This window comes from Amblyomma maculatum, chromosome 3 (assembly GCF_055883805.1).
Source record: "Amblyomma maculatum isolate TAMU_Amacu chromosome 3, ASM5588380v1, whole genome shotgun sequence".
Classification (NCBI taxonomy): Eukaryota; Metazoa; Arthropoda; class Arachnida; order Ixodida; family Ixodidae; genus Amblyomma; species Amblyomma maculatum.
This window is the reverse complement of record NC_139346.1, coordinates 27,069,915-27,077,971: the sequence shown is the minus strand read 5'-3', so window position 1 is coordinate 27,077,971 and position 8,057 is coordinate 27,069,915. Positions and strand designations below refer to the sequence as shown.

Below are 8,057 nucleotides of genomic sequence, written 5' to 3'. Positions count from 1 at the left end.
TCTCTGCGCTACCACTATACCTCTCGAATTGGATTCTCTAGCCGCGTTCGCCTTGACCTTTGTTTGAATAGCGTCTCAGAGAACCTGTGCATTCTCGTTTAGTAGAAGGCTGTATAGGCGCTGTGTCCTTTGGCGCGGTTTATTTCGAAAGAAAAATTGTTTCGACTGCAGAACTGTTAAGGTAACAAAAACTGCATCTGATTTAGCTGACTTGATGTTTAATTTTGTTTTATGTTTTGTTTTTCTAAACTACTGTTTCAAGTTCAGGCGTCTTACAAAGATAGGTGGAATGGGCGACTGGGGTTGTAGACCACTGTAGACATTTTGGGACCGCTTAAAACATCTAACGAGGGCAATGCGAGAGCGGTGTGTTTGGATGCATTGCGTATGAGCGGATGTTCATGAAGGCCACGACATTCAAGGCGCAGCTCTTAGAAATTGGTACTTAAACATGCAGGTTGATCAGCTGAAGAGATAAGTACATTATTAATTGAAACAGAAATCAGCGATAGCTTTAGGGAGGTCTGTAGATACGGCGAGCTGCGATAGCATTTGAATTCGCTTTTTATTTTTTATGTCGTTACTATGTTGTTTTAAGCGCCTCTCGAAGTTAACGTGGTTTCGCCAATGTATATAGTCACAGTCAGAACGAGGAATTTTCTACACTACGCCAGAGTATTTTCCCTTGGGAATGGAAGTTTACCAACGCATGTCGCAGTTCTCTTGTCGGAACTTGGCCGATATGGACTTTGAAAAAAAAAACTTATTTACTTATGGGAAGGGAAAGGAGCGGTAACTGTCTCACTCGTTTTCTGCGGACACCTCAACCGCACCGTAAGGGAAGAGAGGAATGTGGGAGTGAAAGTGGAAAGAGAGAAAGAGGTGCCGCAGTGGAGGGCTACGGAGTAATTTCAACCACCTGGAGATCTTTAACATGCGCTGACATCGCACAGCACACGGATGCCTCTTCGTTTCCCCTCCATCGAAACGCAGCCACCGAGGTCGGGTTCGAACCCGGGTAGGAGATAATCGCCAGACGCGGAGCTGAACGGACGTACTTTGTATGGGCTCCAGGACTTTTGACCTGTTCTACCGGTTCTCCCCAACCTTTCCACTCGAATCTCCACCGATGAATCTGTGAAGGTGAGAGGATCCGTTGGTCACCTTCGGTGCTTGATTCCGTCCATCTCTGAACTTTCTGGACAACGTTTTGTGCTCTGCCACGCCACCGACGCGCTAAGCCTAGCGTCCGGCGTTTGCCACCGGGCCCCTGCGCAACGCGCGCGACAGTTTCCTGGAAAAGCGTCTGCGTCTGGCGAAACTCGCGCTGCCGTGGCTGTGAAGGCAGGCCTGCTGCCTCCTCCGCCCGGCGGCTGCCGCCGTCTCTGATCTGTAATCGTCGCCTGTGCTTGGAGCCGCAAACATGAAGGTGCATGTGCCAGGTGAAACCCTGGATCAGCGGAACTACGACCCCCGGGACAGGACCCATATTTTGAGTGTCCCGGCCAGACGGGCTGCCTGCCAGACAACGCCGTCAAGAGAAGTACTTACCATGAACGCTAGTGCGACAGCCGGGTCGAACGCCGCCGTGAGCGCTAGCTCGACAGCCGGATTGCCACCCGCGCCGTCCCAGATTCCAACACCAGAAAAACTGCGTGCTGCACGCCTAATGGCCCAAAGGTCACGACAGCAGCCTTCACTCCCACCTACTGACTTCAAGGTAGTTTTCCGCTCTAGAGGAGGTCTCCAAATCACCAACCTGCCCCCCCCCCCGCCAACTACGGTCCACCCTTCTCCTCGCAGCACCAGAGCTCCAGGCGCCAGAGAAGGTACAAATACGCATTCACCCTACTAACAACACGTGCACGGCGAGCCCGCCCATCCAAGAAGATGCCATAGCTATGGTCACCATAACAAATCTTGAATTCCAAGCCGCTAGCTATGCAGTAGAGGCATACATTGCTCCCCCCGACGGGTCTGTACGTGAGGTAATTAGCAATGCATTCTGGAAAGAGTCCCCTACTGAGCTCCTGGATGACTTGGTCACAGGAAACCCACAGGCCCCTATAGTGGATGCCAGAAGAATGGGCAACACAACCTCCATTCTTATCACCTTTCGACAAGGGCCAGTCCCCCAAAAAATTATATATGGAGGAGGTTTGCACCTGTGCACCCCATACCGAGGCCATATGGACGCGTGCACTAACTGTAGACAGCCAGGACCTCGAACAGATGTCTGCGCACTACCCTGCACGGGCAACTGCCCCAGATGCGGCACTCCACACCCCAGAGAAAACACACCTCAGTGCACGCCAGTATGCATCCTCTGTGAGGGGCCCCACATGACGGGTACTGCTGGGTGCAAGGCTCCTGGTCGCCGAGTCACCCAAGCTGGACAATCAACCGACACATCCCGCAAGGACACTCCACAGCAACGCGAGAAAACCCATGCCAGAGATCGCTCCTGTGCCTCAAGATCACGATCACATCTGAGAAAGGACTCCTCAAAGCCATCTACTGCGTCCCACGAACTCTCATGGGCCGACCGAGCTGCAGGCAAGAAATCCAGCGAATCCCATGGGGATTCCAGAGACGAGGAGCTACGTACGGGCCCTAAGGATGGAGGTAAGCCGCCTCCCATCCCTGATCCCAGCACCATCTCAAACCGCTGCTGCCCCACCCCTTCCCACACAAACTTCCTCATCCCCTCAACCCCTTCCCCCATACTCTCCTACCACTCTTCACTCATCCCATCCCACAAAAGCCCTCTCATCACCCGTCCCTAGCCAACCAACCTCTCAACCCGACCCCCCAACCGCCAAAAAGAAACGCACAACAGAATCCCCTCAGACCACCCAAGACGATCACAGGAACCTAGAAGAAAGCCTCAACGCAAAATTCCAATAAATGGAGGCGCGCTTCGAGGCAAAATTTAGCTCCATCATAAATCAGCTCAACCACCGATTTGAACAGCAGATGGAACAATTATTCACCCGAATGCTCCAGACGCTGGAAATGAGCTTAGTACCTCCCCAACCCCCAATCCTCAAACCCCCCACGCTCCAATATGGCGGGGCAGACCTTTAATTCCAACATATTACCTCTCCTGCAATGGAACTGTCGCAGCTTCCGGGACAAGCGCGCATCCCTTCAACTTTTCCTCCCCACCTTCAACCCCACACCCCAAATCCTCCTCCTACAGGACACCAATATACCCGCCACGCTCCATAGTCATGTTTCAGTTCACTCCGACACTACCCTTACCCCTCGAGCATCTACCCTCTTACACCGCTCGCTCACATTTCAAACCCATGACATAACATCGGACGTGCATTGCGTCATCACCGAGATTATACACCACACACACACTGTGCCATCTATTTTTATAGCCAACATATACCATCCCCCCTCCCGCCCAATGTCCTCACTGAAAACGCTCCTGCGAGAACGACTCGCAGGGAAGCATCCATTGATCATTGGGGGGGACTTCAATTGTGCACACACAGATTGGAGCTATCGGGCCAACTCGAGCCGAGGGCAACGCCTCTGGTCCTTGGTACGTGGGCTCCGTCTCACGAACACTGTAGTCTCACTATGCACAATAATTTTCACACTCCCACGCGTATCGGCAATAGCATCTGCATGGACACCAGTCCAGATCTGACACTCAGCCGCCACCTCGTGGACATCACCTGGAACAGGACACACCATACACTAGGCAGCGATCACTACATTATCTTTCTCGCGGTACCGTGTACACAGCCTCGTAAGAAATTCCTTACACACAAGCTAACAAACCGGGATGCCATCCGCAAAATGCGAATGGACTACCTAGATTCAACCATCACAGACATCGACCAATGGGTAAGCTCACTCATGACCTATCTCTCCACACACACCCAACACATCGAAACAACACAGGACACTCCTACATTAGACTCTAGACTCGCCCACCTCTTGGAGGCTTATCACAGCCTCCTAGAGCGCTGGAAAAAGAACAAACTTAACCGCAAGCTGAAAAAGAGGCTGGCCACACTGCAGTCACAGATCACCCAACATGCAGAGGAGCTCTGCAGGTGCAACTGGGGACAGGTTTGTGACAGCATGGCCGGCAATCTGTCCACCAAGCGAGCCTGGCAACTCCATCGGCATCTCATCGACTCTACAAAGTCCAAAACAGCTGCGCAACATCACGCCACTCGGCTCATACACAACACGGACTTAACCCCGGACGTCCTTTTGGACAACCTAAAACAAACACATACATCACCCGGCACATCCGACCCTCTTCCTCCCTAAACAGGCCAACCAAATTCTACTCTCGATGTTGAGATTACGGAAGCCGAGGTCCGAGCAGCCTTCCTGACTCTCCGCACCTCTTCCGCTCCTGGTGTTGACAAAATCTCCAACTCCATGCTTCGCAACCTGGATGATCAATCGATCACCCAGATTGCGGACTACTTTAACAAATGCTGGGCGGAAGGTACCCTCCCCAGTCTTGGCATCATGCCAAAGTTATATTTATTCCTAAACCAAATAAACCACTCACACTAGCAAACCTCCGACCCATCTCCCTCACTTCGTGCCTGGGAAAACTTTTCAAACACGTCGTGCTTTCGAGACTCACTCAGCACATGATGGACAATGACCTCTACCCCCACAGCATGGTCGGCTTCCGCCCCTGTTTGTCCGCGCAGGATGCCATGCTGCAGCTCACCACCGCCATTTTTGACCCGGCTATCCCGGGCCATACAAAGGCCGTCCTGGCTTTGGATTTATCTAAAGCATTTGATTGAGTTGATCACACCGCGATCATGACAGCCCTCTCCTGTCTTGATGTGGGTGTACGTACGCACACCTTTATCAGAGCTTTCCTTAACAACCGCACGGCTGAGGTCCACTTTGGCCCACACACAACACCTCCTTACTCCCTTAAAGGGGTCGGTACTCCCCAGGGCTCTGTCCCCTCCCTTTTCCTGTTCAACGCGACAATGATCTCACTCGCCCGCAAACTTACCACGACACCACACCTCCGGCGCACCCTCTATGCCGACGACATAACGTTGTGGACCACCCACGGCAGTGATGGCGACATAGACGGCACACTACAAAAAGCCGCCACATTAACACAAGAACACGCACGAAGCATCGGACTCTCATGCTCTTCAGAAAAGTCCGAGCTCCTCATCCTCCGCCCCACCACCCGTAACCCTCCCAGCGCCCCCATAACCGTTGCTGTGGATGATCGCCCCATTACAGAGGTGGACACTCTCCGGGTCCTGGGGCTTCATATCCAAAGCAACGGTAGAAACAGCCTCAATATAAAGGAACTCAAGCGGGTGACAGGTGCAATCTCGCACCTCATCCGCAGAGTTTCGGGCAACATAGGGGCATGAGGGAGCACGATCTATGTCGTCTCATTCATGCCTTTATCATCAGCCGATCCTTATACACGCTTCCTTACCTCAGACTTAGAGGTGAAGAGATCTCCACCTTCGACGCGATGCTTCGTACCGCGTTCAAAACCGCCCTCCACCTACCCCTCAACACTTCAACAGAGAAATTACTTCAGCTGGGTCTCCACAATACTGTTGGGGAGCTTGTGGAGGCCCACAAACAGACCCAGTATATCCGATTGACACAGACGGGCAAAGGACGTCACATCCTCAGAACTCTCGATGTTCACATCTAACGGCCCCACACTCCTCTCCACCCTACGCCCTATCTCCTCTAACCTTGTCAAACCCCTTCCCCGAAACTCCCATCCACAACACTACGAGCCCCGCCGCCGGGCCCGGGCAAAGGCGCTGCACAAATATTACGGCCCCGAGACGGATGACATATGGGTGGACGCCGCATGCTCGGGCGATGAGGCGGCGGCAGCCGCGGTGAACAATACCCTTCAGTCCATTGCAACTCTCCCCCTCCCCTCTGTTACCTCCTCAGAAGTGGCCGAGGAGGCAGCAATCGCCCTTGCAATTGCCCACACGGAAGCTAAATATATACTCACCTACTCAAAAACTGCACTACTAAATTTCGCACGTGGGCGCCTCGCCCACTGCCAACCCGCCCCGCCACGTGGAGCTTATCTGGGTGCCTGCGCACTCGGGGAACCCTGGCAACGAGGCCGCCAACAGCTTATCCCGAGGTCTAATAGGCCGGGCACGGGCGGTCCCCACGTCGGAGTTTTCCCGGGAGCGCATGCACACGTTTAAAGAGATGACTCAGGCCTACCGGGTAGAGACAGATCTACCCCCCACTTCACTCCTCCTTCAGCAATCACCACCAAATACTATGGCGCCGCCTCCAGACGCGAACCCTCCCATCCCCTTACATTAGGTCCCGTTACCACCCCACTCTCACCGACCCCTCCTGCACCCTTTGCAACCACCCCACTGCCACCCTCGCCCGCATTCTATTCCAATGCCCGGTGGATCCTCCCCCGCGGGGTCTGGAGCACTTCACCACTTGGGAGGAAGGGGAGACCCTGCTACGCTCTAAGGACCCGGTCCGGCAAAAGACCGCCACAGACCGAGCTGGCGACGTCATGAACCGTAGGAACATGAACGTTTGAGTGTAGTGGGGCCGTGCGGTGGCCCAGGGGCCTGCGCGCCCCGAAATCCTCTGTTAAAATAAATGTTTTTTACTACTACTACAACCCGGGTACTCCGGCACAGTAGTCGGGCATCTTACCACTGCACCACCCCGGCGGGGTGATATGGACTTTGTCGCAGCTTCGGCGCCTTTCTTGCTGTTTTTGACACATATTCCAATTTGTCTGGAGCGCAGTTGAACGCCAGTAAAAGCCGCGCACTGCGATTTGGCTCTTTTGCAAGGGGAGTTCGGTTCGCCAGGGTTGCCCCTTGTCGCCTGCACTTTTTTTCCCGTCATCGGATCCGCTCTTGAGGAGAGTTGCCTGTGATCGACACATGCGGGGCTTTCCGTTGACGGAGCAGGAAGCGGTCGTGGTATCAGCTTACGCTGACGATCTGTTCCTTTTTTTTACGCAATAGCCGCAGCTTTGGTGCCTTTCTTGCTGTTTTTGACACATATTCCAAGGTGCGCATAGCGCGCGCCAAGGCCTCCCTTATTTCGGGGGCCATGGGGCAGGACGGCACGTGGAAGTTTCCCTTGCCTTAAGAGGTAACTGTTTTTCGACAGATCGCGCAAATGAGGTCGGATAGTTGTTGCTTGAACGTTCTTGTCGTGTAGTTTGTAAGTCAACTGCCTGGTCTTCACGGGAGCTGCAGATGCGTTCCGATCATTTGAACAAGGACATAGCGACCGATTTCCAAGGAAAGGAAAGCGTAGCAGGGGACGGCAGAAATTTAGGTGAGCGGATGAGATTAAGAATTTTGCAGGGGTCAAGTGGATGCAGCTAGCACAGAACCGGGTTAATTGGAGTAATATGGGAGAGGCATTCTCCCTGCAGTGGATATAGTCAGGCTAATAATGATTATGATGATGATGGTAGCGACCGATTTATTTTGTGTGGCCGGGTGAACAGAAATAAAGTTGAGGCGGGGGTCGGTTTTCTGTAAAGGCTGAATCTGAGCTTCTTGCTGTCCCGTTTTTTATTAAATGTCCAGAAAGGGCAAAGCACCATTCGCTTTTTCTTCAGTAGTGAAGTCCATTGCTTCTTCAAATGGGACGACGAGGCGGCTAAGTCCACTTTACGAAATCAGGAAAACCAGTCGTCTATATACCTTAGCAGAATTCTTGGCGGTGATGCGAACGTCTCAAGGGCACGGCACATGACGGATTCCATACTGAAGTTAGCGACAGTCCCAGATATAAAGACACCTATTGGTGTTCCCTGGAGTTGATGGTAAAAGCGTCCTTGGAAGACGAAATGAGTGTTATTCGAGCAGAACTGTAGAAGCCTGCGGAGGCCCAAAGCGTCAATAGGGGTTCTTTTAGGTAAAGCCTTGTCATCTTCGAGAGCAGCAGAACACACTTGTACGGCAAGGTCAACGGGAACGCATGTGAAAAGCGGCTTGACGTCGTACGAGATCATTAGCTTGTCATCGTCCGGTGTTATGTCGCTCCTCGAAAAC

At 53.0% G+C, this 8,057-nt stretch overlaps 1 pseudogene; it reads left to right on the top strand.

Moving 5' to 3' along the window:
- The first annotated feature begins 3,816 nt into the window (after window positions 1-3,816).
- On the top strand, window positions 3,817-7,140 carry LOC146194394 (uncharacterized; annotated as a pseudogene).
- Window positions 7,141-8,057: the final 917 nt, after the last annotated feature.